Source organism: Adiantum capillus-veneris, chromosome 7, assembly GCF_014529385.1.
Source record: "Adiantum capillus-veneris isolate H3 chromosome 7, ASM1452938v2, whole genome shotgun sequence".
Classification (NCBI taxonomy): domain Eukaryota; kingdom Viridiplantae; phylum Streptophyta; class Polypodiopsida; order Polypodiales; family Pteridaceae; genus Adiantum; species Adiantum capillus-veneris.
In genome coordinates, this window is record NC_140937.1 from 88,926,851 (window position 1) to 88,934,238 (window position 7,388).

Genomic DNA, 7,388 nt, shown 5'->3' on the forward strand with positions numbered 1-7,388 from the left:
TCATTCTGCATTTCAAACATCATTGCATGCTCCACAAAACCTGTTAGAACCGTTTTACACTCCTCAAAGACTTGCTCTTGACATTCTTCATGCTCAATCTGATATGTAAGACCTTTTTTTGATTCATCCCTGTTTAGATTGGAACAACAATCAATCTGCTTCTTCCAATTCTCTCCAATTGAAACATATCCTTGCTTGACATCAACCTGTAACATCAAAATGTGTCCTTCGAAACATTCAAAGCCAAAATTATGATTCGTTTGATCATCCGCACCACTTGGCATAGTGATCTGATTTTTTGTTAGAATTTGTCGATCATCAGAATCAACATCTGTAAACTCCTTCAATGTTCCTTAGCACCTTTTTGCAACATTTTCACCTGTAGGGATCTTTTTGGTGGAGACTCCTCTTGGACTGATATGTTTTCCAAAAATTCCTCCTCATCAAATCTGATTTCCAACAATTCTTCCTCTACATTCATCTCACTATCCACCTCTTCAAGTGGGCTTTAAATAACATGAACAACATCATGGTTATGTATGCCATGCTTCTCCCCACAAATAGGGTAACAACATTTTCCATATGCAAACAACATAATCTTAAGCAATGGATCTTCCTCTTCCACTCCATGGGTATACTCTAATGGTAGATTAGGGGTATCTAGGGGTTCTTCTAGGCTCTTTTGGGGCCAACCTCCTTTTGCACCTCCTTCTCCTCCATCTTTGGTATCCCTACTTGGTGGATTACATGACCCATTCTCCATCCATCATCATCACTTGAATCCCCTTCAAACTCATTCTCATATGCATCCCTCAGTTTCTCACATGATTTTTGCAACTTGAAAACCTTCTTTCCACTAAAACATGATTTTTGCCTATCCCCTTTATGATCATCTAGCCATTTATATGCATTCTCTAAGTCATTTTCAAAATCATCTAGCTTCTCTAAGACTCTTTCCATTTTGTTATAAGAAGTTGCCTTTGCAATTTGTGGCTGATATTATGAAGTTTTGTGCACAAATCCACCATGCACTACTTCCTACAAGCATCTCTCTTTGAGCACTCATCAACTACACACGGACAATCATCCACCTCATGCTTCTTACTCATGCAAACCTCACATTTTCCTTTCTTCCTTTTACCCCCCCATAACATTCACTTCATTAAAATACAACAATCATGTTTAGCCCTCAAGATCGGTGCACCACACCAATCCGTTGCTAAACAAAGAGCCATGGATGCTGTATTGGGATCCATATAGTCCATATAATTGGTTGCTTATATTGATTGGGAATTTTTAGTTAGTGATGTATTTAAAAAAATATTTATATGTTTCAAAAAATTCAGTAAAAGATACCATTCTTGAATTTGTAAAATTTGACAGATCTGATTATCAACATTAGATTCAACATCAGATTCCTTTGTCTGATTTCAATAAATTATTCTTTTGTCTCTGCAAAATCATCCAAATTTTTTCCATTTTGTGCAGCTTGAATCTGCAGCACCTTGCTAAATCTGCGCAACCTAAATCTGCAGCACATATAGCAGCAAAATATGAATTTTGAATCTGCAACAATGCTTCTAATCAAACATGATGGCTGAAATCCATCATCTCTGCTGCTCTTGAATTTTCTCTCCTTGGTCAAAAAGTTTCTCCTTCGGGATAGGTTCTTGGATCATCACTCATGAAACACAAACATCGACCTCGAATGCTGACACAAAAGGTAATCAAACCCAACAAACATACCATTACAATAGGTAATCAACAAGATAAGAATGTTAGACACAACATACACAAAACTGCAGTAGGTTCACCAAATGTGTTGGCGTAACCTTCAATGGCCCAGCGGGATCGCCAAATGTGTTGGGATTTATCAAAACATGAATCTCTCTCTCACACATGCTCTCAAACAGAGAATAATCACTCAGCCCATGATCAGACTCAGCAAAAGACTCAGTCAGATAACTTTAGAGTCAACAAAAAGAACATAGAGAAAGATCAGACAGAGCAAAGAACACCATGGCTAAAGCTTCTCTTGCATTCCCCTACTCAAAACTCTTCCAAAATACAAGTACAAGATGATAGTTATAACTTTCCAACAAGATCTTCTTGGCATAAAATATCAGACTTAACAAAATTTGACCTAGCAATATTCCGACCCAGCAAATATTCAGACTCAACAATAATCTAGCTGACAAAATGTCAGACTCAGCAATATCAGACCTAGAAATATTCCTACCCAACAAATATTTAGACTCAACAATAATCAAAGTCAACAAATAATCAAACTTAGCGAATATCCAACTCAACAATATCTCAGTCACAATAGTAGACCATATCCATGACAAGGAAAATAGAGGGTATTTAACAAAGAATGGTTTACACAAAGAAACAAGGGAAAAGCCATCTAGGAGGAGCTAGCTCAAGATCATAACTTACCTATATGATGATGATGCTTATTTGGATCTGGGAAGGGTATTAGATATTGTTTATTGGTGCTAAAATAGTGGTACAATAGTGCAAGGCATTAACCTTGAACTCAATTGGAAATATTGATGGGCAATAGATGCATGTAGAACATCAAGAAAGAGGTCAAAGAGGTCTTATCAATAATAAAAATCTCTAAAAGAGTCATACACCATAGAATAGCTTCCAAGTTAGAATATAATGGATCCAGTAGTAGGGGGCATGTCACTTGAATGATGATTAGAGAACAAGAACAAGATCTAAAGAGTTTGTTCCATTTGGTTAGAGTTCTAAAAAAAAAAACATGCAACACAAAAACCAAATAGTCCCAAATTATATTGAAGCAATGTCAAGACTCCCTTTTCCTCATGTATGCACTTCCAACACAAAAAGTGGATAGTCCCAAATTATATTGAATCCGGGTTAGTCTCCCTTATCCTCATGTATGCGCATCCAATGAAAGAGGATAAACTGCCCAGGTTCTATATAGCTTTATGCCCTGCCTAAACAAACCTATAGATCAGATGAGATATATCCTAATTGTGGACCAAATAAGGAAGTGGTACAAACAAATCAAGACCCTATGGGTGGACTAAAAAGTTTTCTTTGCTAATAAAAAACAAAAAAGTATGGTTAAAAAGCTAAAAAATGACCTGATTACTTTTAGAGAAATGATGGGTATATCAATGGGAATATTAGATCAACCTTTTGATGAAGTACACAAATAAATTTCTACAATTGTCAACTAAATCTTCAAGGATTCTTGAAAAGGAACTTGCTAAAAAAAATAACTCTTAACCACATTCAATAGAATGGCTGAGGTTTTTTAAAAATCTAGAATTAAAGCTAATTACCCAAACCCAGCTAGATGGATACATATGGCTCCTATCTATCATAAGCTAGTCAAAGCAAGGTTAACCAAAGTCAAGAGGACTCTATGTATGACTCGTACACAAAGATGTGGCATGCCTTTACACCATAACAGGCGGAAATGAAGATTATAAAAGTCAAGAGGACTCTATGTATGACTCGAACACAAAGATGTGGCATGCCTTTACACCATAACAAATGGAGCAATAGTCCATTTAGAAGATTATCTATAGAAGGAGAACTCTACCTCCAGTTCTCCTCAGCAACAAGTGATGGCAAGAGCTATGCCACCATGAGCTCTACAAGTGCATTTGCTTGAAAATAATAAATCTCTAGATAAGAGTAAAGATAAGTAAAAACAATAAATCAAGACTAAATATATGAAAAAAATTGTACATGAAAAAATTCAATCAAGGGGAGGATAATTTTTGTTTGTACAAATTTATGAAAAATAATTTATACATGACAAAATTTAAGAAAGGGAAGGAGAATATAGAAGGTGGGAACCCACTCTAGAGATACCTTGCACAAGGGACTTTTGGCGAAGTTATCAAAATATATAGATATACATAGCGTGACATAGTGGAAGTATGCCCACCCAACCTCAACGTGTGACCACAACAAAGGCATAGCTATCAATTCAAATAATTGTTAACTATGCCTCATGTGACCATTGCCTTACTATGATCTATGGTTAGCTATTCTCTACTATCTCTTTTTTAAGAGGCCATAATCGCAAGTGTGAGTGGATATAAAATAGATTAGCATTAAAAAAAGAAATTTACAACACCCCCATGCTCAACAAGAGCCATGGATGACATATAGAGGTGACAAGGAGAACTCAATGACACATTATGAGTCTATACTATGGGTCATTTTACATGAAGTCTTGTAACCAATACAACAAGACCATAAACAATACCTCAAACCCATACAAAAATCTTGACGAGTGCCATGAATGTCACCACCTTAGGGGGTCTACCACCCCACATTGAGACATTCAATATCCCCAAACCATTATACAAAGCAGATTACTAGAAAGGAAATCAAGTACCTGTCAAAGAAGCTTGAGAGGTGCACTATTAAGAACCTTCCATATAACGTGCAATCAAGGGCTACGTCTTTTTCAACATGTTTGAATGATTAAAATGACCCCTTATTCTAGGAAACTTTTCCAGAATGGAATATGAAAACCCATTTTGTTAGTGTCTCTCTATTAAATTTTCTGAAATGTTGGCATTCAAAAATCCATCCTAGTGAACTTACATGGTACATCAACATGATTATGTAGTGCACCTCCCAAGCAAAGAAGATGCCAAGTGGACCCTAGTTCGTTAACTAAGGCGAGCCAAGTACTTGCCAAACAGAAGGTAGGAGATCAAAGAAGGAGTGCCCAAGGATTCCATGCAAAGGTTTTTTTTTTCTTTCTGCCAAAGACCCCTTCTTGCTTTGACATCAACACCCCGTCCATGATAGGGAACTTTATTCTTTGTCAAAGACTAGCACCCAAGTCAACAAAAGACCACAACCACTAGATCTGTTTGCGCTAACCAAAGGATAAAGAAGAATTTATTTTGAATTTGATGAGCCCTACCTTGCATGATTTCTAGACTTCTAGTCACACAAACAAGGAGGTCCTTACCCAAATGTGGTAGCCTTTGAACTCTGTGGACGTTGTTGACCCCCCATGCCAAACCACAAGCCGTTTGTGCAAGCTTAATTTGAAGCCGAAAAGCTACCACACTACGAATGAAGTCTAATTATTCCTTGCAAGATTGTACACCCCAAGCTACTTTTTCTCCAAAAATTAAGACTCACTAGTGCCCAACATGAGGAGAAAGGGCTGCCGGCTGCCCAACAAAGCCGCTATCCCCCCAAAGCACCCCTATAGTGAACATCTATTCCTATCTTTCCCAGTCTTTAGAGATCAAAATGTTATGGGGCTTTGTAAGGTTAAAATATAGAGGATAATAACACTCAAGATTTCCATTAAAATATAGTAAACACTCCCTTCTCATGTTTACAAAGAGAAACAATTGTTCTTTATAGATGCGGGTTTACTGCAAAATATTTAGATTAGTGAACAAAGATTGAAAATACGGGAACACAAGGAACACCATGGAAACATAGAGAAGTTGGTCCTTCTTCCTTCTTTCACACATACTTACAATTGAATATGCCCATACATAAAACTTTAGAAAAACAAAGTTCACCACAAAGGTTAATCTTGCTATACTTATCGTTTTATTTTTGATGATTCCAAAAGGTTTCACTCTCCTTTGGTCTACCATTTTAACACAGAAATATGTTGGTTCCCACTTCAATTTTGTTTAATTTTTTGCAATCTATTTCAAGAAGGATGTTGACTCTTGAATCTCCACTACCAATACAAATGAAAGGTAGACCTTCCCAATGAAAATATTGATCACATGAACTTTGTAGTTCACATCAAATGAAGCTACATCTCCACAAACAATTTAAGCTAAATCAATTTGACTACTTTTGTCCTTTTGTTTGTCACCCTTATCTTTGATTTGACTAGTCAATTTTCTAGAGAATTGCCGATTGAAATCAAGGACTAATTTCAGCAATTGACCCACCTTTATTGTGATGGATGGTTCTAATAAATTATCAAAAAGATCATCAGAAAGACCCTTTTCAGGTACCTTCTTCCAACTATCTCCTTTCTCTAAAAAGTTGGCCTCTTCAAATATTTGTAGTTGTTCTCCAAAATTCAGTCATCAGAAAGACCCTTTTCAGGTACCTTCTTCCAACTATCTCCTTTCTCTGAAAAGTTGGCCTCTTCAAATATTTGTAGTCGTTCTTCAAATTTTTTTTTAACATTGACTGCCTTGTCTTTGATGGCAATGGTCTTGCAGTTTCTGAAGTACTTTGATTTGCTTAGACTTCCTTCTGTACCCCCATTCTAATTCTATCTTAAGCTTCCCAATCCAAATGCCCTTCAATAATATTTACTTGATCCACCTAATTTTCTTACAATTTCCCTAATGATCTAGTAATGGCTAGAGTTTCCACCTCCAAATGTTTCTAAAAAACTTTTTCAATTTCAATACACTTAGTGTAGTCACACTAAAAAGAATGTAGTATTTCCTTGTCTACTGGATTTAAAAGGTATTCCTAATGGCTTCAAAAAAATTAAAAGGTCAAACATAGCGGAGTCCTCTCAATATGATTTCATGACCGTACATAGCTCAAGGAGACTCTATATACATAGTGCACGAAAATTCTAAAGAGAAGGAAATTCTAAAAGAAAGGTAATGGGGAAGAAATGCACTTGACCACTTATTTTATATGGAGATGAAAAATATTTTGACTTGTCATTTTCTATGAATTTCCATTTTCATGGGTCTTTTTGTTTCCTATACTTACCCTTCACTTATGCATTTGAAATGTTTGAAAGGATTCTTATTTTTTTTAGATTGGGGAGCACTACTTAATTTAATTGTGTTTTTTTAGTATACAAATGTTGATTCACTTGTTTTCCTTGGACTCTATCCTCTTAGATCACCATTGCTAGGAAGAATGTCCTCCAATAGAACTGCAATCACTTGAGCAGGTGCCTTCATTCTCTTATCATTGGAGGAACTACCTTCTACATTTTTAGGTGTGAAGTTTACAATCAAGATTCCTCTTCCATTCCTATGTGTAAGGGCCTTCTCCTAGCCCTTATGCAAGGCCAACACATCTAGCCCACCGACTTAAAAGATGAAAAAGAAAAAAAATATATTTGAGAAACAATTGGGCTTAATCTAAGCACCAAAGTATACTCACGAGACACTTTTGGTTTATACCATGGGAACATGGACATAACCAATGCATAGGACATTAGCGTTTCATTTGAGAAAAATTAGCATAAAGAAAAATATAAGGAAAAAGGAAAACGAAAAAGATAAATAAGTAAAAGAGAAGATAAGGATAAAGTGAGTAAGTAACTTGTTGAGAAAGTTTTGATAAATAAGATAAATTATCAAGATAAGTTTTCAAAGAAAGATAAGTTATGAAGATAAGGAAGATAAGCTATCAAGATAAGT

At 35.9% G+C, this 7,388-nt stretch overlaps 1 pseudogene; it reads right to left on the bottom strand.

The window, feature by feature from the left end:
• Nucleotides 1–343: 343 nt before the first annotated feature.
• On the bottom strand, nt 344–960 carry LOC147454193 (uncharacterized; annotated as a pseudogene).
• Between the last annotated feature and the right edge of the window lie 6,428 nt (nt 961–7,388).